The sequence below is a fragment of the Felis catus genome, chromosome A3, assembly GCF_018350175.1.
Source record: "Felis catus isolate Fca126 chromosome A3, F.catus_Fca126_mat1.0, whole genome shotgun sequence".
Taxonomy (NCBI): Eukaryota; Metazoa; Chordata; class Mammalia; order Carnivora; family Felidae; genus Felis; species Felis catus.
In genome coordinates, this window is record NC_058370.1 from 27,799,016 (window position 1) to 27,822,475 (window position 23,460).

Consider the following 23,460-nt stretch of genomic DNA (forward strand, 5'->3'; position numbering starts at 1 on the left):
ACGGCCCCGCCGGCCCCCGCCTTATAGCCGGGGAGGGGCCAATCACGAGGCCGCCCCGGCGGGGGCGGAGGCCGCCGCCCTGGCCAATGGGGAGGCGCCCGCCGCGCCCCGGCCAATGGCGAAGCGCCCGCGCCCCCGGTGCCCCAGGTTGAAAGCAGCCCGCGAGCTAAGTGACCCGCCCTGAAGGCTTCAGTCCCCGCCGGCGAGCGGGGCGAGGGGCTGGGGGGTCTGGGGGTTTGGGGTGGGTGTGCCCAGGTCCGGACCCTTTATCCGCGGTCTAGACCCGCAGGGGGACTCTCTTGGCTTCAGTTTCCTCGTTCCGAAAGAGGATTGCAGAGAAACTAGCCTGGGGTTTTCCCGCCTTCACATTCTAATACTGCGGTTCAGCAACTTTCGCTTGTGTAAGACTTGGGGAAGGGGGGCTGTTGACAGGACAGATCCCTGGGTCCCCCCCGTTCTGATTCAGCAGGTCTGGAATGGGACCCAGGAATCTGCATTAGGGTGGTGTCCACGAAGAACACGTAGAGAAACACTGGAATCTTTCCAACTAAGGATTCCACAGTGTCACATCCTTAACAGCAAACTTAAAAAAAAAAAAAAAGGCGAAACAAAAATAACATACACAAACGCCAGTAGCTTCATTCATTCATTCATTCATTCATTCAACAAGTATTTCTTGGATCCCTGCTATGTCAGGAATGGTTTTAGGTCTGAGAATAGAGAGGTGACCAACTCTGCCCTCATGGAATTGACATTTTGGTTGACGTCCTACCTTGTGCCACCCACTGTGCTGAGTAATTTACTGATCTTTACTGTTCCTTGCTGAAGTTGTGGGGGGTACCCCCGACCCCGATTTACAGATGAGAGAGCTCTGGCCTTCAGTCTTAACAAGAAGTGAGTGAAGCCATTAGCCCCAGCCTGTGACTTCACTATCACCCCTGTCCCACTATCCCCCCCCCCCAATAAAATGCAAATTGCTTTCCAGGACGCCTGGGTGGCTAAGTTGGTTAAGCGGCGGACTTCGGCTCAGGTCATGATCTCACGGTCAGTAAGTTCGAGCCCCGAGTGGGGCTCTGTGCTGACAGCTCAGAGCCTGTCTTCGCATTCTGTGTCTCTCCCTCTCTGCCCCTCCCCCCCAAAAACTAAAGTAAAACATAAAAAAAACCTTTTTGAAATGCAAATTGCTTTCCTACACTCCCCACAATCCCACCCTGGCTCCACATCCATGCCCCCCTCCCTCTTTGGAATGCCACCACACACATGGTGGGGGGGAGGGAGGCACTACTGTCTTCCCTCATTGCCTTCCTTCCTCCCGGGAAACCTAGATTGTTCAGCCTGACACATTCTTCTTCTCTGGGGCCCTGGGAAGAATTACTGTTGATGGCGGGTGGGGTCCCCATGTCGTGCCCCCGGCCCAGCTCCATCCTGGGGACCTGCCCAACCAGTATGGCTTGGCCTTGAAAATAACTTCTTCTTCAACCCTAACGCATCTGTGTGGTGGACAGGGCACAGGGAGTGAAGACGAAAGGTTCCTAGGTGCCTTTGGGCTTGTTTTCCTTTCTGGGCGATGCCTCCCAGCTCTGCCACACTGTGCTTTCCTGGCTTCCCCCACCCAGGCCAGAATGGGGGAGGGGAGCTTGAGGGTTTCCCTTGGCTGCTGGAAGAGCCGCCCCTGAAGTCCTCAAATTCCCCCCCTCCTCTCCCCCCCCCCCCATGTCAGGGGAAGTTCTGTTCTCACACCTGGCTCCTCCACCCCTCCTCATTTGACCGTGACCCCAGCCAGGCTGGGCTTTGGGGAGGAGGAGAAGGAGCCTGTGCGGCCCCCTCCCCACAGGGCCAGTCCCACACGCAGCCCCAGGCCAGGCTGCTGCTTCCTGAGCCGATGAGTTATTACCGGGAGATTTCCTTCCCTGTCTGCGCCTCCTCACAGGGGCTCCCGGCTCCCTTCACTTTCACTTTCTCCCCCTGCTCCCCCTCTCTTCTGCTCTTAGTCCTCAGCCAGCTTGAAATTCCTCTGTCCAGCCCCCTCCCCATCGCAGCTCCTGGTTGGAGAAGCCAACCGGGGGCATGAACCGGGCCCGGAAGCCGGGGAGGGCTTACTTGGTAGGCTCATTCATTCACTCGCTCCGCAGGCAGGTTTTGACACAAGGGACCCTGGGAGTAAAATAAAACCATGAATGAGACTGAGCTGGGCCTTCTGCAGCCAAGAGGGGAAGGCGAGCTGTAAACAAAGAATTCCAGGACAATGTGGTAGGCGCAAGCTGGGCTCCAGCATCAAAGAACCCCGGGTCCTGCTCGAGGGTAGCTGCCTCTTGGAGTCTCCAGTTTCCTGCTCTGGACACTGGGGATAATAATAGCACCCATTCCGAGGGCTGGTAATGGTTCCGTGAGTTCATGCCAGTAAAGCCGGGGCCTGGCACATGTCGTCGAGCACTCAACACGGGAGAGGACATTGTGCTGAGGTTGTTGGGGGCCTGGGGGACGGCCCCAGATAGAGGAGCAACCCAGGACCTGCAGCTTTGACTCTGTTCTCAGCCTTGCCCCTGGGAGCAGCGATGGGGCCCTTGCCACATTCTCAGCTCACACGCAGAAGGGGCTCAGCTCCTCCCATCCTCTGTCCTCTGTCTCCTGGTCCCCTGCTCCAGCCATACTGGCCTCCTCGCCACCTGTGGAGCCCACCTCTGCCTGGTATGTCCCACCCCTGGATATCCCCATAGCTTAATCCCTCACTTCCTTCCAAGTCTTCACTTAAATTTCACCTCCTAAGGGAGGGCTCCCCCTCCCCCACCGCCCCTCACCGCTCCTACCCCCTCCAACATCCCTGTGGCTCTCCCTCTCCACCTTATCCTGATCTCCTTCTCTCCATAGCATTTGTTACCGCTTTCATTCATTCATCTGCACCTATTAATTGAGCACCTACTATGTGCCAGGCATAGTTCCGGCTCTTGGGAAACACAGCAGTGAACCTACTGCACATTTATTTGTCTCTTTCCACTGGAATATAAGTGTCATGGGGCAAGGACATTGTGTTTTGCTCATCTCACTTCCTCTGGATCACAAACTTCCAAGGTAGGTGTCATTATTATTCCCAATTTACAGATGAAGACACTGACGTTCCGAGAGTGGAAAGTGACCTGCCTGGGGTCACACAGTGGGCCGTAGGGGAGCTCAGTTCAGTCAGACCCCTTCCCCGGCCATATGGCCTCTCTGGCAACACAGAGGCTGAAGGGCTGAGTAGGAGCCCCTCGGGTAAGAGGAGGAGGGTCCTACGGGTTGAGAGGCAGCAGCGGGCCCCCTGCCTTCCTGGCCAGGGTACCTTGGGCTTCGATCCCCCTGAAATACTCAGAGTTTCTCTGAGGCCAGCTCTGCCTTTGCCCCAGCTCTTCTCCCTGCCTGGAGCGCTCAACCCTTGCATCTTACCAACAGCCCTACTCCTCTGCCAAAGTTCAGTGCAGCTTCTCGGTGAAGCCCGCTTTGCTGTTCCTCCTCTACCTGGTGCAAGTCTGGGATGCTGATCACACACTGTCTTTTGATTTTTCTCCTGTTGTCTCTGATTCCTCATTCTCCTTTCCTTCCCTGCACAGGACACGTGCTCTAACATATCTATTTTCAAAGACTTCATTTCCTTAAAGATGTTTAATATTTTATTTTTATTTTTGAGACAGAGACCGAGCACGAGTGGGGGAGGGGCAGAGAGAGAGGCAGACCTGGAATCCGAAGCGGTCTCCGGGCTCCAAGCTGTCAGCACAGAGCCGGACGTGGGGCTCGAACTCACTGCGAGATCATGACCTGAGCCGAAGTCGGACGCTCAACCGACTGAGCCACCCAGGTGCCCCTTAAAGACTTCTTCTTCTTCTTCTTCTTCTTCTTCTTCTTCTTCTTTTTTTTTTTTTTTTTTTTTTTTTTTTTTTAAAGAGCAGGGGCGCCTGGGTGGCTCGGTCGGTTAAGCGTCCAACTTCGGCTCAGGTCATGATCTCACGGTCCGTGAGTTCCAGCCCCGCGTCGGGCTCTGTGCTGACCGCTCAGAGCCTGGAGCCTGTTTCAGATTCTGTGTCTCCCTCTCTCTCTGCCTCTCCCCTGTTCATGCTCTGTCTCTCTCTGTCTCAAAAATAAATAAATGTTAGGGGCGCCTGGGTGGCGCAGTCGGTTAAGCGTCCGACTTCAGCCAGGTCACGATCTCGCGGTCCGTGAGTTCGAGCCCCGCGTCAGGCTCTGGGCTGATGGCTCAGAGCCTGGAGCCTGCTTCCGATTCTGTGTCTCCCTCTCTCTCTGCCCCCGTTCATGCTCTGTCTCTCTCTGTCCCAAAAATAAAATAAACGTTGAAAAAAAAATTTTTTTAAATAAACAAATGTTAAAAAAAAATTGAAAAAAAAGAGCAGTATTAGGTTTACAACAGGATTGAGAAGGTACAGAGACTTCCCATATTCCCTTTGCCCCACCATATGAATAGCCTCCCCAATATCAACACCACTCACCAGAGTGGCACATTTGTTACAATCGATGAATCTACATTGTCACTTGGAGTCTGCAGTTTACCTTAGGATTCACTCCTGGTGTTGTACATTCTGTGGATTTGGACAAATGTTTATAATGATGTTGTCATCATACCATCATTATGGTATCATACCGACTATTTTCACTGCCCTAAAAATCCTCGGTACCCTGCCTGTTCGTCTACACCCCTCCCCTGCAACCACTGATCCTTGGATTGCCTCCTTTTTGCCTTTTCCAGAATGTCATATAGTGGGAATTATACGGTACGTAGCCTTTTCAGGTTGACTCTTTCACTTAGAAATATCCACTTAGGTTCCTTCCACGTCTTTTCACAGCTTGATAACGCATTTTTTTAAGCGTTGAATAATACTCCATTGTCTGGATGTATCACAACTTACTTGCCCATCCACCTACGGAAGACATCTTGGTTTTTCCAAAGTGTGGCAATTATGAATAAGGCCGCTATAAGCATTGTGTGCAGGTTTTTGTCTAAACATGAGTTTTCGACTCCTTTGGGTAACTACCAAGGGGCCGGATTGTATGATAAGAGTATGTTTTGGGGCGCCTGGGTGGCTCAGTCGGTTGAGCGTCCGACCTCGGCTCGCGTCATCATCTCGCGGCTTGTGGGTTCGAGCCCCGCATCGGGCTCTGTGCTGATGGCTCGGAGCCTGGAGCCTGCTTCGGATTCTGTCTCCCTATCTCTCTGCTCCTCCCCTGTTCACACTCTGTCTCTGTCTCTCTCTCAAAAATAAACATTAAAAAATTAAAAAAAAAGAGTATGTTTAGTTTTATAAATCTTTTTTTAATGTTTATTCATTTTTGAGAGACAGAGAGAGACAGAGCATGAACGGGGGAGGGGCAGAGAGAGAGGGAGACACAGAATCCGAAGCAGGCTCCAGGCTCTGAGCGGTCAGCACAGAGCCCGACGCGGGGCTCGAACTCACGGACCGCGAGATCATGACCTGAGCCAAAGTCGGACGCTCAACCAACTGAGCCACCCAGGTGCCCCTATTACTTGCCATCTTAAGTTCAGTCAGGCAAGATAAGAATATATTTCTCTCTCATATTCAAGGCATTTGCAGGTCTGGCGTTCTGTGCTGTGGTATATCCAGCCCCTAAGATAGCCCCCAGTGATCCTAGTCTCCTGGTATTTGCCCCCTTGTGTAGACGCTCCCGCACTGAATCACATCTGACTTGTGTGACCAAAGGATCTGGCAGAAGTGATAGTGTGTGCCTTCTGCCTAGCTGATGAAAGCACTGAGCTTCTGCCTTGATCTCTTGAATCACTCACTCTGGGGACAGCAGCCACCCTGTGATGAGGACACTCAAGTTGTCCTGTGGAGAGGCCCACGTAGGGAGGGACCAAGGTCCCCAGCCTACAGGCGACACCAATTTGCCAGCCATGTGAGTAAGCCTCCTTGGATGTGGATCCTGGATTCCTGAGCTAAAGGAACTGCGAAAAATAGCCAAGATGATACAGAAAGGCAAAGACAGAGACGATAAATAATTATCGGTGTTGTGAGTCCCTAAGTTTAGTGTCTTTGGTTATGCAACCTTACACAGCTAAAGCAGATGGCGTCAGGGACCCAGGCTCTGTCTATCTTTTTGCTCCGTCGAATGTGGCTTCCGCTCTCTAAGTTGTCTCATGGACCCAAGTGGCTGCAGGGGCCATTCTGTCTGCTTTCCAACCAGAAAAAAAGGAGAAAGAAACCGAAGGAGGAAGGGGACACCCCACCCTTTGGGGACACCTGTCTGGGAGTTACAACCTCACTTCTGCGTTTGTCCCATTGACCAGATCTTGTATTTGCCCGTAGGTTAACTGCAAAGGAGGCTGGGAAATGTAGTCTTCATTGCAGGCAGCCATCCATTTGGCCGAACGAACATGGGGTTTCTAATTAGCAGAGAAGAAAAGACTAGCTATCGGGCAACAACTCGCAAAGTCTGCCGTAGGTGTTATCTCTGGAGTTAACACAGTGTCGGATGGCTAAGTTTGCAGACTGGGGAGCCTGGTGGGTTGGGTTTACCTCTGCCACTTACCAGCTGTATGGTCTTGAAAATTTTACCGGGTGTCTCTGTGCCTCAGTTTCCTCATCTGTAAAACAGGGATCGTCATAGAGCCTGCCTGCAGAGCGTGCTTGTGAGGAGGAAGCGGGACAGTCCTGCCACCCGACACGTGCTGTACGAGCACTGTTGCCATTATTTCATCTTTACAAGGTGCTTTCTCGAGGTCACACGATCAGTTAAGCGAGGCAAGCAGAAGGTGGCTTGGTAGCAATTTCCCCCAAGACCCAGGTCAGTACTCGGCACGTACTAAGCATCCAGCCACAGAGATGCCAGGTTTTGTTTTCTTCTGTCGCGCTGTTCAGGCTAATGAGAAAGCGCCATTGACCTCCGTCACGTGGCTCCTCTGGCATGGGGCTGGTGCCTTTGATTCCACCCCTGGAGCTCACTCCTTCAAGGACCCTCCAGGCCGTCGTTTTTCAAGAGTGAACTCCCGGAAGCTAGTGTTCTGGAAGGTGCCCAGCTTTCCATGATTTAAAAGTCTGGGAAGCTACATTTGGCATCCCCCTTCTAGAGAAGTGTAGCGCTTCCCACATGTTAAAGGTTCTGAGAAATCCTGCAGCAAATCAACGCATCGGGCTTCAATCCAATCTGCATTTTCTAGGCTTATGTGACCACAGACCCTCCCACCCAAACCCGTACCCTCACCCCACATCAGTTACCTGATAGAGACTGTAGACATTTCTCCAGGCTGTTATCAGTGATGTCCACCTTAGTGTGAGTGGGTATTACCCTACCCTTTCTTGAGAGCATGTCTGATAGGAGCAAGGTGGTAGTGAGGGCATTGGTTACCGGGCACTGCTGGGTTAAGAAGGGGACTTCCAGGCATTTCCCCAGAGCCCTACTCTCTAAGGGACACTAAAACATCATTGGAAATGTTACATGTTGGGAGAAAAAAATGTGTTTCGTGGCACTTCTAGGAGGGGAAAGTGCAATGAAAATGGAAATAATAATAATAATAATAACAATAATTTATTATTATTGAGGGATTGTTACATGCCACATACTCTTCTAAGCACTTGAGTGCATTTTCTCATTTAACCCTCAGAACAGCCCCATGAGTTAAGTACTTTTTTTTTTCCTTGAGAGAGAGAGCACCAGGTGTGTGAGTGGGGGAGGGGGCAGAGAGAGAGGGAGAGAGAGAATCCTAAGCAGGAGTTGAGCATGCCCAGTGTGGAGCCCAGCATGCCCAGCACGGAGCCCAGCATGGGCTGCGAGATCACGACCCACTAAGGACTATTAATAGTCCCATTTCACAGAGGGGGTAGATTAAGGAACAGAGAGGTTAAGTAACTTGCCTGAGGTCACACAGCTTAGGGAGTGGACAGGAATTGTCTGATAAGTTGCTTGTGGTGAGAATGAGGCGGGAAGAGCCCCACTCTGGGGGTAGTTGAAGCTCAGATGCTTACAGAACTCTGCTCTAGGGGGAAAGGGCCTGTTAGCTGCCGTACTCTGATTTTGTTGAGTAGGGGATGCAAGTTTGGGGCCAGCACGGAGTTGCTCAATTACCGACGGGAAGCTGAGATAGCGATGCGTGCCCTCCTTCAGCTCCATCCCTCCAAAGAAATGTTGGGCGGTGCTCAAAGACCATGACATTGAAGGAAGTGCTCAATAGTTCAGCCTTCCCAGGCCACCTACCGGGCTCAGGTTGGCCCTAACACCTGTGCCAGGTGCCGGTCACCGAGATCTCGCAGAAGAGCAAGAGGATGCTCAATGAAACCACTATTGAAGGAGTCTTTTGAAAATTCAAGGCGGCCTGCTGAAATCCTCAAAGCCAGGTGTCAGGGGCCCGGGGCCCATCCTGAACTCAGCTGCTGATTGTGCCCTTGGGCATTTCTCTTCCCCTCTGCAAGCTAGATAGTGGGGGAGGGGTGTGTGCAGGCTGGGGGAGTGGCCCCCGGAGAACTCTGACATCAGATCATACTCCCCCCCCACCCCCATTCCAGATTTACTAGCTCAGCCCAGACAATAAGATTTTAGAGAAGAACAAGATCAGGGACCTAGAGCAGTCTGGAAAGGCTTCCCGGATCAAGCTTAGGGGGTCTCAGCTGCCTTAAATAAGAGACCCCATGATGAAGATGTGTTTTGGTCTATCCTCCGTGGTCAGTGGTGATGCTGGCACAGCAGAGCCATTTGTAGGTTGCTCTCTGAGATTGACGTGCAGACACTGTTACCTACACACAATATCCAGCCCCTCCCCACTGCCATCAACAGAACCCCGATTTGTCCTGGGCAGCAGTGGGTCTAGTTATAAACATTCCCTTTCTCAGCCTTCCTTGCAGCAAGGGACGGCCATGTGGCTCGTTGTGGCCAATGAGATAAAGAGAGAAGCCCCCAGGGAAAGACCCATTTTCCCAAATGAAATGACAGAGTCTCCCAGGAAGGTTTGCCCCTTAACCTTCAGCCTCTTCCTGCCTGGAATGGAGACTCAATGTTTGGAGCTATAGCAGCCAACGTGGTGCCATGAGTACAAAAGTCACGTGCTCAGAATGGCAGAATGGAAATCCAGAGGGCCTGAGTCCTTGATGATTTCTTTGAGAAGCCACACTAGTCCCTAAACTCTTGAAAAGTTAAAAAAAAAAAATTCCTATTTGGTGAAGCTAGTCTATAGGGTTTCCGTTACATGCAGCCGAATACATCATCAACACATCCGGGTCTCAACATGAACGCTGTCTGTAACACCACCATCTACGGTGCCCTCTGTGCCAGATACATTGTTTCATTCCATCTTCTCCATGGTAGAAGCTGGGGGCTGTAATTGCTATCATGTTGCAGAAAAGGACATCAGGGCTCCGAGGAACTGACCAATTTGCCCAAGATGGCCCGGCTAGGAGACTAGCAGGTCAAGAGTTGGACCTGAATCTCTAATTTTCTTTTCTTTTTTTAATGTTTATTCATTTTTGAGAGAGAAAGAGAAAGAGCAGGGAGGAGCGGGGGGGGCAGGGAAAGGGGGACAGAGGATCCAGGATCCGAAGCAGGCTCTGTGCTGACAGCTGAGAGCCCCCTATGGGGCTCGAACCCACGAACCGTGAGATCATGACCTGAGGTGAAGTCGGACGCTTAACTGACTGAGCCACCCAGGTGCCCCTGAGTCTCTAATTCTCTTAAGTCTGTATTAATAGCTCCAGTGGTTTACAAACATGACCTCCATTCTCCCCATCAAGGGGTGGGGGGGGGGTCTATGTCCTTTCCCCTTTGAGTCTGGGCAGGCTTGTGGCTGCTTTGACCACTTGAATTTGGCAGAAGTGACCCCCCCTGTGACTTCTGAAGCTGGGTCATAAAAGGTGATGCAGCTTCTGCCTGGTTCACTGGAACCCTCTTGCCTGGAGCTCAGAGTTGCCATGGAGCAAGTTCAAATGCCCGGAGACTACCACGCTGAGAGGAAGCCCAGGCCACATGGAGATGCTTCTGATGAGTTGTACTGTTCTTCCAGTCCTCCCAGCCCAGGGGACAGATATGTGAGTAAAGATGCCTTCGTATGATTCTAGCCCCAGCTGTCGAGTCTTTCCAGTTGAAGCCTCAGCCATCAGGAAGCAGAGACAAGCCTTCCCTGCTGTGCCCGTTATTACAAAACCTGAATTACAGAATCTGTGAGCATAAGAAAATGGTTGTTTTAAGACACCAAGTGGTGGGGTAATTTGTCCCACAGCAATACTAACGGTGACTGTAGCTCACTCCAGTGCCTCTGGAATATCCTCACACCTAAAAGCACCAAAAGCCTGACAGTAGTTGATTTAAAAAAAATAATAACAATTTTTTTTAATGTTTATTTATTTCTGAGACAGAGCACGAGTGGGGGAGGGGCAGAGAGCGAGGGAGACACAGAATCCGAAGCAGGCTCCAGGCTCCGAGCTGTCAGCACAGAGCCCCACGCGGGGCTCGAACTCACCAACGGTGAGATCATGACCTGAGCTGAAGTTGGACGCTCAACCGACTGAGCCACCCAGGCGCCCCAGGGTTGCAAGTACATTTTAGAGAGGAGGCAAATTCGTTAGTATGGAGTCTTTGAATAATAAGGACTTGTGGACAGCGGGGCGCCTGGATGGCTCAGTGGGTGAGGCAACCGACTCGTGCTTTTGGCTCAGGTCATGATACCACGGTTCTCGGGATCGAGGCCCACGTGGGGCTCTGTCCTGTCCACGCAGAGCCTGCTTTGGGTTCCCTCTCTCCTTTTCTCTCTCTCTCTCTCTCTGCCTCTCCCATGCATGCATGCACAGACATGCACACTCTCCCTCTCTCTCTCTCAAAGTAAATAGACTTGAAAACATAAGGATTGACAGTATTATTTAATCCATTCAGGACTTGCGGTCCTGATTAATGATAACTGGAGGAAGTGAGACACTGAGCAGATACGGTGTACCCCAAGAGCCTTGCTTTTCTCATTTGGGGAGTGGGGGTGATGATGCCTACCCCGTCGGGTTTGCGAAGGGAGGGGGTCGTAGCAATGACGTCAACCATCATTTATGAGGGTTGCATACTGAACACGTGACATGCCTATTTTCATCTCCTCACCACATTCCTTATGAGATAGATCCTATTATTAAGCTCATTTTATAAATGAGGCAGCTCGAACCCAGCCAGGTTAAGGACTTTGCCCCAAATCTGACAAACCAGACCAGACAAAGCTGGACCCCCTTTCTGTCTGAGTCTCCCACGCGTGTTCTTTCCCACTCTGTTCCAGACTGCTCCAGGGCCCGTGTTTATAAGACGCTTGGTGTATCACATGCTCACAGTAAGTGGACGCTTGGCTGATGACCCTAACCTGGGATCTGGGGTCTTTGAGGCAGTTCTAGAGAGGGAGGGGGGAGGGTGAGCCCTGGGCAGGGTTGGGGAGGCGCAGGGTAAGAGCCATTAGGGAAGGAAAGAGTCTGTGCTGTTGGAAGGCAGGGAGCTAGGAAGGTCTTGAATCAGACCCCGTGGTCCCCTCCCACAGAGGGTTAAAGCAGCCCAGCCTCCTTCCGGCTGAGCGAAAATCAGATTTTGAGAGCGGAGCAGAGCTCCAGAGGGATGTTTTTCTTCTCCATTTGTCTGCTGTGGCCGGCCCATAAAATCTACCGGAACTCATGCTGAACGGGGACGTGGAGAATGCAGGGGTGGGAGGTGGGGGGTGGGGGGCGGGGAAGCCCTTATCAGGGCAGAGACTGCTCCCGTCTTCAAGGCTCCACCTCTGGGTCAGGGGATCCCCTCTGGAGGCCTCGCAAGATTTCTCGGATGAGGGCATGTACAAGGAAGAAGGACACCTCCTCCCCCAGGTGAACTTGGGGGGTGAGGAGTGAGTGTAGACACGGAGGGGTCAGGCTGTGGCGGGTCAATAGGGTGTGATTCAAGTCTCCCACCCCCCCGCTTCTATACTTGGTGTTGGGCAAAATCTCTGCCTGCTTCCTCATCGGAGAACCCAGGGAACCTGAGCCAGATGACCACCATCGGTGATTTCCCAGGCAGAGCGGACAGTTTGAGGGGTTTTTCTATCTAGCGGGCCGGCACTTTGCACGCATTTCCTCCCCCTGACGACAGTGCAATTATTATCACTCCTGTTTTACCGTAAACTGAGGCTCGGAGAGGCAAGGCGGCCTGCCCCATGTTGCCCACGAGAAGGGGCAGGGCAGGATTGAAGCCCAGACAGTCAGTGCCCCAACCCACCTCTCAAGCCTCCCAGTGTGAGCGGCCCTACTCTCCTTGTCCTCGGTTGCCCTCTCCCATTTCTCTTGGTTGATCCCTCACTCTTTAAGACTCACCTTGTGCCGTCACCTCCTCCAGGAAGCCTGCCCTGACTAGCCAAGCCAGATTAGGGCTCCTCTCTGGCTGCCCGTGCGCCTGAGAGGTAACGGTTTTGGTTCCTGGGCTGTGAGTCCTGTCTAGTTCTTCCCTGGGCCTCCTGCCAACAAGGGGAACTTTCTATTTGCCTTGAAGATTTGAAGTGCTCGTAGCAGTTTTAGAACATGGCCCCGTTGAGAGGTGGGGTCCACTGCGCCTTCCACTTGAGTCTGGGGGGGGCTTGAGGCTTGCGTTCACGAAGGAAACATGGCAGAATCTAGGTGACATCCGAGGCGGAGTCATAAAGGGTGATGCAGTGATGCAGCCTCACCTTGTTCACTGGAACACCTGTTCTTAGGAAGAAGTCCAAGTGCTCTGAGACCGCCATCCTGTGAGGAAGCCCGGGCCACCCGGGGAGGTCCCGCTTGGGGTCCTGGTCCAGGGGCCTCCAAGTGATTCCAGCCCTCAGCTGTCGATTCACATCTGGGCTTCGAGTCTCCCAACGGAGACACCAGGGACCAGAGACTGGCCACCCCCACCACGCTTGGTCTGAATTCACGAGCACCCTAAAACGGTGGTTGCGTGAAGCCACTGAGTTTCGGGGTTTCTTTCCAGGGTTATTGTAGTGGTCTCCTCCCAGGGCTCCTTGAACTTTCCATTTCCCACCCTGGTTCCCCGGCAGTGTGTTCTTTTTAAAAAAAAAAAAAATTTCTTTAACGTTTATTTATTTTTGAGACAGAGAGACAGAGCATGAACAGGGGAGGGGCAGAGAGAGGGAGACACAGAATCTGAAGCAGCCTCCAGGCTCTGAGCCATCAGCCCAGAGCCCGATGCGGGGCTTGAACTCACAGACTGCGAGATCGTGACCTGAGCTGAAGTCGGACGCTTAACCGACTGAGCCACCCAGGCGCCACCCCCAGCAGTGTATTCTTGACACAGCAGTCAGGCGCGTCCTGTAAGGCACAGAGCAGACAGTGTCCCTCTTCGGCACCAAACCTTCCCTTGGCTTCCAGTTCACTCAGAGTAAAAAAGCCAGATCTTTATGATGAGCCACGTGTGATCTGCCCTGTCCCCCACCCTTTTCCTCCTCCGTCCTGTCTCCCACCCTCTTCCTTTACCGACTCCTCTCCAGCCACACTGGTCTTGTTACTCTTCATACCCCGGACCCTCTGCCTCAGGACACTTGCACTTGCTGTGGACAGCACTCCACTACCTGGAGCGCTCTTCCTCTAGGTATCGCTTGGTTCACCGCCTCATCTTGTTCAAGTCTCTGCTCAGATGTCACCTTCTCAGTGAAGGCCCGCCCTGTTGAACCCTCTGAGTTCTCCTCATTCCCAAACCACTTGCCTTACTTTATTTTTTATTTTGCCATGGTCCTTCTAACTGTCTAACAGCCTATATACTTTACTTAGTGTATTTAATATTTACTGTCTCTTCCCTGCCGTTGACTATCTACACTACAGGGCAAGGATCACTGTTTATTCTTGAATGTATCCCCGGGGCCTAAAATAGCATCTGACACTCAGTAGTGATGGTTTGCTGAATGAATGAGCTGCAGGAGCCCAGACATGGGGCCGTCCGGGTGGGGAGGCAGATGGGGGTCAGGGAAGAGCAGGGGTGGAGAGGCCGGGTGGGGCCAGTGCACCGGGGCTAAAGGACATTCCGTGAAAGTGACAGCTTGCTGCCCTTCCCCCCACCTCCCCCGGGGGCACCCTGAGGATGGGAGAGTCAGAGGGCGAGGCTTTGAAGATACAAACGTGGGGCGGCTCCTCAGTCTTGAGTGCCTCCGGGCACTTCCGGTAATCATGATCTCAGGGCATCTGCCCGAGAACCCTGCCCACTGCCCCCGAGGCCTTGACTGGCTCCTTCCTGTGCTATAAAATCGGGCCCCTTCCGTCTGTGACCTCCTGGATGCTGCTGGGGGAGGTGAGGCGGGGCAGGTTTGTTGCAAAGCACTGTGTGTGGCCCTGAGCAGCACGCGCGGCACCTCAGTTTGCTCGTCCGCAAAATGGGAATGATAGGAGGACGGATTTCAAGGCAGGGCCTTGAAGCTGAATGAGATAATGGCATGGAGGTCCTTGGTAAACAGAAGTGCTCCACGGACCCAGGAGGGGGTAAAGGCACAAGGAACCAACCCTAGCTCTGCCACCAGGCTCGGTCTCATTGCTTGCAAAATGGGCTGAATGCGCTAGGGCTGTTGAGAGATTCAAAATGCAAAGGAGATTCTTAGCACTCAGTAAACGTGCAAGAGTTGTTTGCTTTTATTCATGGTGATTCTTTTTTTTAAATGTTTTTTAATGTTTATGTTTGAGAGAGAGACAACAGAGCGCGCGTGGGGGGGGGGGAGGGGCAGAGAGAGAGGGAGACTCAGAATCCGAAGCAGGCTCCAGGCTCTGAGCTGTTGGCACAGAGCCCCACGTGGGGCTCGAACTCACGAGCTGTGAGATCATGACCCGAGCTGAAGTCGCTGAACCGAATGAGCCACCCAGGCGCCCTAATAATAATTCTTTTTTTTTTTTCCCAAAGTTTGTTTATTTATTTTGAGAGAGAGAGAGACAGCATAAGCAGGGGAGGGACAGAGAGAGGGAGAGAAGAGAGAATCTTAAGCAGGCTCTCGCATTGTCAGCATGGAGCCCAATGCGGGGCTCGATCCCATGAACTGAACCAAGAGTCAGACACTTAAACAACTGAGTCACCCAGGCATCTCTTGACGGTAATCATTCTAATAATGATAGGGAGTCAAAAGTTACTGAGAAGCCATCTGGGAGCCCGGAGGGGACCGTGATGTGACTGTGGGCTCCACGGAGCACAACTTCAGCCCCCTACATTTCACTTTGGTCATAGACTCCCACGCACAAGGTCACCTCCGCCCATTGCCTCCAGCAAGGCCATCCCCATGAGCACACTTATTCCCTAAAATATGCCATAGGAGTGAATATCAGGCCTTGAGGCCAGCCTGGGAGTGGGTGTGTGGGGAGTTCAAATCCAGGCCCTGCCTCTCCCAAGCTGTAGAAACTTAGATATGCCAATTGCTCTATGCCTCAGTTTCCTTTTCTGAGAAAGTAGAATTTAATAGCCTTGGCCTCTTACAGCGGCCGTGAGGATCGAGTGAGTTAAAATGTGCCCAGGGCCTGGGTGCTGTGCCTGGCACTTAGCAAGCAGATCATATGGAAGAGGGTTACTATCTTCATCCCACCAATAGGTAAACTGAGGCTCAGCCAGGAGAAATAACCCAGTTCAGGTTATCAGTTGGAATGTTTATTGGCCCTGAGCTGCGATGAGTCTCATTACACGGGTAGAAACCCCAACCAGTGAACCTACTGGTTTGTGAGACACCTTTTATTCCTTAGTGGGTTTTTGTTGTTAAGTGGGAGTCCAAAATGGAGGAGGGGACAACTTAACGTTGTCCCAGGAAAATCTCACCCAGGAACTTCTTTTCAGAAATCTGGGGAAACACTTAGCCCTGTGTGAGAAGGTCTCGGGTTCCAGTTTGAGATGGACTGCGCAAGGTAATGGGAAATCCTTGAAGGCTCTTGAGCAGGGGAAGCATGAACTTTAAGGGACAGGAATATGGCAGTGCGTTTGGGTTATTTCCTGTTACTGGGGTCTGGACATCGCTGGCGGGGGGCGCCTTGGTATGGTGACTGAATTCCACAAATAATCAAGATGTATTTGCAGAGACCCCACTAAATGCAGGGTGCTGGGTTGCTGTGGAGGGTTTGCAGCCAGCAAACCCCATCACATCCTTCGGCCCTGCCCTTCCGATGTGGATATACAACTCGATCTACTCCTGCGGGGTTGGGGGGGGTGGAGAGCCTGAGTGGGGAGGGGTGATGTTTGGTTTGAGGCATAGATGGAGTAGGAGATGCAGAGGGAGAGAACATTCCAGGTGGAGGGACTTGAAGGGAAAGGCCCTGAGAAGGGAAAGGCCTGGAAGGTTCAAACTCTTGCCAGGAGCCCCGGGTGGGACAGAGACGCGGAAGGCAGAAGGAACAGGTGAGAGAGGTCGTGGGGTCAGACACGCAGGGCTTCAGAGCCATCTGGAGAGTGTTTTACTCCGAGTAATGTGGGGAATCATCAGAGGTTTCCGAGCAGCGGAGAGCACAGGATCTGACCTGGGCCTCCAGGGGACCTCCTCCGGCTGCGTGGGGAGAAATGGACTGTGGGGTCCATGGCGAGAGCCGGGAGCCCAGGGAGGGTGATCTGCTCCAGCGCGGTGTGGCTAGAGGCGGTGACACGTGCTCAGAGTCTCCGTCTGTCGTGGAGCGGTGGCGCTCAGGGGCTCCTGAGGAGCGGGTGGCTTCTGTCGAAATGGCCAGCGCACGTGCCGGTTCACGGAGCGGATCTGCCGCTGGGACTTCATCCCGCATTTATCCTTGCACATGCGTGAGATGACCCAGATGCAGGGGTGCCGATTTGCCGGGCAGAAGGGGAACAGGCTGCCTGGGGCCAAGTGTGGGTGGGGATGTGGAGCTGGCGCCGCGGAAGTGGGGGGCAGGCGCCGCCATCTGGGGAGCAAGCTGGGACGCTGAATATGCAACGGAGGGTATGAAAGACGCCCGCCGATTCCCTGACAGTCTCCCCGGCAACAGGTGGGGTCTGGGCACCCGCGCCCACTCCCTGATTCGGGGCGCTCTGTGGCTGCTCTGACCCATACTGTGGGCAGAAGTGATGCTGTGACAGCTTCTGGGCCCAGATCTTAAAAGACGAGCAGCTTCTGTGCTCACTTCGGCAGCACATACGCTAAAATAAGAACGATCCGGGGAGGATTAGGGTGGCCCTGGTGCGAGGATGACACACAAGTTCCTGAAGCGCTCCGTGTGAAAAAAAGAAAGAGAGAAAGAAAGAAAGAGAGAAAGAAGAAGAAGAAAAAAAGACTAGCAGCTTTTACTTCCTCCTTCTTGGCAGGATCCCTTGGGGACAAGCCAGCTGCCATGAAGGAAGTCTAACCACCCCCGAGACTGCCATGCTGTGAGGAAGTCTAGCTAGCTACAGAGAGGTGTCCTCTAGGATGAGGCACCATTAGAGGGACACAGAGACAGAGAGGGGAACAGCAGGTGCATCACGGCTGCAGACATGAGTGAAGAAGTCAGCCATCTCGGAAGGGGACCTCCAACCCCAGCTGCCTCAGTGACACCACACTCACAGTTCAGAGACACGCAGCCCAGCCCAGCCCAGCCCTTCCCGGATTCCCGACCCACAAAATGATGAGTAAAACAAAGCGTTGTTGAAAGCCTCTGAACTGAGGGTAATTTATTGTAGTGCAAAAGATAACCAGACCCTTGGGGCGCCTGGCTGGCGCAGTCGGTTAAGCGTCCGACTTCAGCCAGGTCACGATCTCGCGGTCCGTGAGTTCGAGCCCCGCGTCGGGCTCTGGGCTGATGGCTGGGAGCCTGGAGCCTGTTTCCAATTCTGTGTCTCCCTCTCTCTCTGCCCCTCCCCCGTTCATGCTCTGTCTCTCTCTGTCCCAAAAATAAATAGACGTTGCAAAAAAAATTAAAAAAAAAAAAGAAAAAAAAGATAACCAGACCCTATCACCCAGCAATTGAACCCCTGACTCTTTGTCCAGATAGGATTCTCATGCCAGCCCAGACAAGGACATGTCAGGGTAGTGGCCGTGTGGTGGCCGAGACTTAGGGACTATCCACGCGCCCATTCCTGGGGTAGTAGAGGGGAAAACATGTGGATGCAAACCAAGGGGTCCTAGTTAGCGCCTAGAAGTCATAAGTCAAGCCACAACCCAGACTGATGTTAAACAGGGAACAAGCATCAGAGCAAAAACAAATTAACATGCATTCACAGGGGCGCCCGGATGGTTTCAGTCGGTTAAGCGACCGACTCTTGATTTGGGCTCAGGTCATGATCTTGCGGTCTTGAGATTACGCCCCAGGGTGGGCTCTGAGCTGAGTGCACAGCCTGCTTGGGATTCTCCCTCTCCTACTGCCCTTCCCCTGCTTGTGCACGCACATGTGCACGTGCTCTCTCACACTCGCTCTCAAAAATAAAATAAAATAAAATAAAATAAAATAAAATAAAATGAAATAAAATAAAGTGAAATGAAATAAAATAAATAAAATAAAATAAAATAAAATGAAATAAAATAAAATGAAATGAAATAAAATAAATAAAATAAAATAAAATAAAATAAAATAAAATGAAATAAAATAAAGTGAAATGAAATAAAATAAATAAAATAAAATAAAATAAAATAAAATGAAATAAAATAAAGTGAAATGAAATAAAATAAATAAAATGAAATGAAATGAAATAAAATGAAATAAAATAAAGTGAAATGAAATAAAATAAATAAAATAAAATAAAATAAAATAAAATGAAATAAAATAAAGTGAAATGAAATAAAATAAATAAAATAAAATAAAATAAAATAAAATAAAATAAAATAAAATAAACATAACATAAAATGAAATAAATAAAATAAAATAAATAAAATAAAATGAAATGAAATAAAATAAAATGAAATAAAATAAAGTGAAATGAAATAAAATAAATAAAATAAAATAAAATAAAATGAAATAAAATGAAATAAAATAAATAAAATAAAATAAAGTAAAATAAAATAAAGTAAAATAAAATAAAATACACACACAGAAAGCCACAATACCCATACAAACATGCTGTGTTCTTCAAGAAGACTCACACACTGAAGAACATGTGGGGCCCATTAAAATGGGTCTTTAAAAAAATTTTTTTAAATGTTTATTTTTGAGAGGGAGAGAGAGACAGATTGAGCAGGGGAGGGGCAGAGAGAGAGAGGGAGGGAGACGCAGAATCCGAAGCAGGCTCCGGGCTCTGAGCTGTCGGTACAGAGCCCGACGCGGGGCTCGAACTCACGAACCCTGAGATCATGACCTGAGCCGAAGTCATACGCTTAACTGACTGGGCCACCCAGGCACCCCTAGAATGGGTCTTTGCAAGAGCTTAAAATGGGAAGGGGAAATGGATGAAAGAGAATCGAGAAAAACAAAAGAGGGGCATACAGGGGTCAACATGATAATCTGCCATGAACTGAGGACTGTTTTTTTTTGTTTTTAACTCAACTCTCCACATTTGAAGCCTAAAAAGTGATAGCAAAGGTAGACAAAACGCATGTCCATAAATAGAGCGTTGATTGAATAAATTACAGCACATCCACATGATGGAGTACTTATTAAGCCATGAAAACAAATGTTGAGGTTTGCTATGTACTAATATGTAAGAGTCTGCAAGGTCTATCCATGGGGAACAGAAATGATGTAGAAGGGTATGTATTATAGGCTTCCATTCAGTGGGGGGGGGGGGGGGGGAGGGGAGGGGAATGAAAGTATGTGTATTTGTATATACGTTTTATAAACAAGTGCTATCTCTATGGAAGAATATCCCAAAGGCCCCTGGGTGGCTCAGTCCTTTAAGCATCTAACTCCTGATTTCATCTCAGGTCATGATCTCCTAGTCTGTGGGACTGAGTCCCGTGCTGGGCTCTGCGCTGATAGCTCGGATCCTGCTTTGGATTCCCCCCCCCCCCCCCCCGCTCTCTGCCCCTCCCCCACTCTCTCTCTCTAAATAAACTAAAAAAAAAAAAAAAAAAAGAGGGGTGCCTAGGTGGCTCAGTCACTTAAGTATCTGGCTTCAGCTCAGGTCATGATCTCATGGTTCATGGTTTTGAGCCCCATGTCAGGCTCTGTGCTGACAGCTCAGAGCCTGGAGCCTGCTTCAGATTCTGTGTCTCCCGCTCTCTCTGCCCCTTCCCCACTCATACTCTGTCTCTCTCTCAAAAATAAATAAACTTAAAAAAAAAAAAAGAATATTCCAGAAACTAATCCAAGTGGTTGCTTCCGGGGACAAGAGCCAGGTGTAGGGAACAGGAGTGGTGGGGAGACTTCAGAGGAGTAGGTACCCAGGCTGTCAGTGCTCACTTTTGAAATCCAGTCACCATGCTGTGATGGAATCCAGGTCACATGGAGAGGCCCGTGTGGAAAGGAACTGAGTCCCTCTCCTCTCCCCTGCTCCCTGTCTCTAGCCAACAACCAGTGCCAACTTGCCAGTGATGCAAATGCACCCCTTTGGCAGCAGATTCTCAGCCCCAGTCGGGCTTTCGGCTGAGTGCAGCCCCAGCTGGCATCTGAATGCAGCCTCCTGAGGACCGGACCTGCCCAGCTCAACCACTCCCAAATTCCTGGTCCTCAGACACTATGAGATGTAATAAATGGCTGTTGTTGCTTTAAAGCACCATGCTGTGGGGTTACTTGTTACGCAGGATAAAGAGCTAATACAGAAGGTCCCGGTAGCCTTTCCCAATAAGAGTCCCCCTCGCCACCCCAAAGAAACCACGATCCCGATAGTTACCATTCCCATGAATGTGTTAACTTTTACTACGTATACATAAATTCTTTTTTAAATTTTTGTTTATGTTTTTTTTTTTTTTGAGAGAGAGACAGAGAGAGAGACAGAGAGAGAGACAGAGCAGGGGAGTGGCAGAGAGAGAGAGAGAGAAAGGGAGACACAGAATCCCAAGCAGGCTCCAGGCTATGAGCTGTCAGCACAGAGCCCTATGCGGGGCTGAAACTCACAAGCCGTGAGATCATGACCTGAGCCGAAGTCTGACACTTAACCAACTGAGTCACCCAGGTGCCCCAACATATACATAAATTCTTACACAATGTAGAGGACTATATTTCATTCTCCGAAGTATAGAAGCGCCCACGATATAATATATACATTTCTATTTATAACATGGATCCTATCTTACTTGCTTTGTTTCTTCCACAATATGCTTTGAAGATCCATCCTATTGAGGCAGATAACTGCGGTTCTTTTTCACTAATATAATATTTCATTAGATTAATGGCATAATATTATATATTACATGTATTATAATGTAATATATTGGGTATGTTATAATCTAATATTCCATTATGTTAATATACAATACTACCATTTTAGTAGGCAGATGTGGTGTCTAGGTGCTTGGCACACAGGGACAAATTTCATCTTCGCATCTGTGACAGCCCCTGGACATCATGTAGACCTACTAAATGTCAGCAAAGCCAGTGACCTATATCTATACCAGGACGTATTTTGAAACAATTTCAGACTTACAGAAAGGTTGCAAAAATAGTACAAAGAATTCCTGTATACCTTTACCCAGATTCCTCAAATGCTCACACTTTACTACCCTTGCTTTATCATTCTCTCTCTGCTTACATTTCTGTCTGGGTAGGAGTAAGTTGCAGACAGGATGCCTCTTTATCTCTAAATTATTTCATGTATATTTCCTAAAAGCAAGAACATCCTTAAAAAAATTTTTTTAATGTTTATTTATTTTTGAGAGAGCAAGAGAAAGACAAAGCACGAGCAGGGGAGGGGCAGAGAGAGAGAGGGAGACGCAGAACCCCAATCAGGTTCCAGGCTCCGAGCTGTCAGCAGCACAGAGCCCGATGCAGGGCTTGAACTCACCAGCTGTGAGATCATGACCTGAGCCAAAATCAGACACTTAACGGACTGAGCCATCCAGGCACCCCAAAACAAGAACATTCTTAAAAAAAACCACAGTGCAGATACAAAAATCAGGACATTAACATTGTTACAATCCTATTGTCTATATTATACACTGTGAAATGTTGCAAACAAACTTTTTTTTTTTCTGATCCAGTATCCGATCCAGGATACATGTTGCATTTAGTTTATGTTTCTTTAGTTTCCTTTTATCTAGAATGGGTTCCTCAGTTTTTTTTTATTGTTGTTTTGTTTTTTTACCTTTCTGACCTTGACATTTTTCATGTGCATAGACCAGTTTAGTAACCCATCCGCCTAGTTGCGTTTTTCTGATATTTCCTTATAATGAGATTCAGATCAGCAGTGATGCTGTGTATTTCGCAGTCTGTCCTGTCGGGGGGCACATGATGTCAATTTGCCCTGTTGCTAGTGATGTTCACCTTGATCGCTTGGTTAAGGTGCTGTCTGCCTGTTTTCACCGCTATAAAGGCCCTATTTTTCTTTGTAATTAATAAATATCTGTGGGGAGATACATTGAGACTATGCAAATATTCTGCTCTCTTCATACATCTACCCACATACTTCCCAGTAGGATGATATATTTTGCATTAAAGGTAATTACTATTCGGCCAAGGAGTACACGAGCATTTGCCAATAATTCAGCAGTATAAAAAGTATAATGCGAGTCTCCCTCCTACTCCCTCCCCCAGCCACCCAGGTCCTCTCCTGCTGGTTCCTGTGTCCTTCCAGATTGTTCTATGCACAGGCAGGCTGATACACACATGTATCCTCTTTTAGAGTTACATGCACATAACAGGTAGGTGAATATACACACTGCCCTGCATCTTGCTTTATTTCGCTTGACATTTTGGAGGGCATTTTCTATTTGCATAAGAGCGATCTCTTCTTGGTTTTAGAACCTTATGTCCGCCTGAGATGCAATGCTTCACGTTCGCAGATAAGGAAACGGAGGCTTGGAGTGAGGAAGGGCCGGGTCCCCAAAGTTAGAAGGCAAAACAGACCTGGAAAGCAGTCCAGGACCCCTGCACGAGGGAGTTGACAGGTCTCACCACCGGGGAGCCAGGCCTTTCGGGGGCCTGTCCCAACAAGATGCCAGGCCCAGGCTCGCGTCTGCGTTCCCAGCCTGGCTTGTCCCCACTGCCTCCTCAATCCCCGGGGTCCCCTTCTTAGTTCTTGTTAGGGACTTCCCTCCAGCTCCCTGCTGGGCCAGGCCTTGGGAGCCCCATTGATCCTCTGACAGCCCAAGACAGATCGTTGGGGAGTGTGTATTCAGGTGCAGGCTGAGCACATGGAGGCCAGATGAGAACAGGGTGGGAGGGGGTGGTCAGGGGCCCACTTGGGTGGGAGATGGAAGACTGAGGAAGGCAAGGATAGAGGATCCCACAGACACCTGCCTCTTCTCCCCCTCCCCCACCATTCCCACCCTCCTCAGAACTTTGACTCCCCCCCAACTCCTCTCATGTGGGGTGGGGCTCACCCCATGGCCTCTCCTTTCCCCTGGCCTGGGAGGCCTGGGGTGTAGCGGAGAGAAGTCAAGATATGAAATGCACCCTGCTTGGTTTGACGGGCAGCCCAGGCCCTCCTGTGAGAGTCAGGCAGACGATACCTCTTCCTGAGCCTCAGCTTCCTTCGGGCAGT

General features: G+C 50.4%; 1 non-coding gene across 1 annotated transcript; it reads left to right on the forward strand.

The window, feature by feature from the left end:
- Positions 1 to 17,028: 17,028 nt before the first annotated feature.
- Positions 17,029 to 17,135, forward strand: LOC111559942. Its single transcript, XR_002741407.2, has one exon. It is a non-coding gene; the product is annotated as a U6 spliceosomal RNA (small nuclear RNA).
- The last annotated feature ends 6,325 nt before the right edge of the window (positions 17,136 to 23,460 follow it).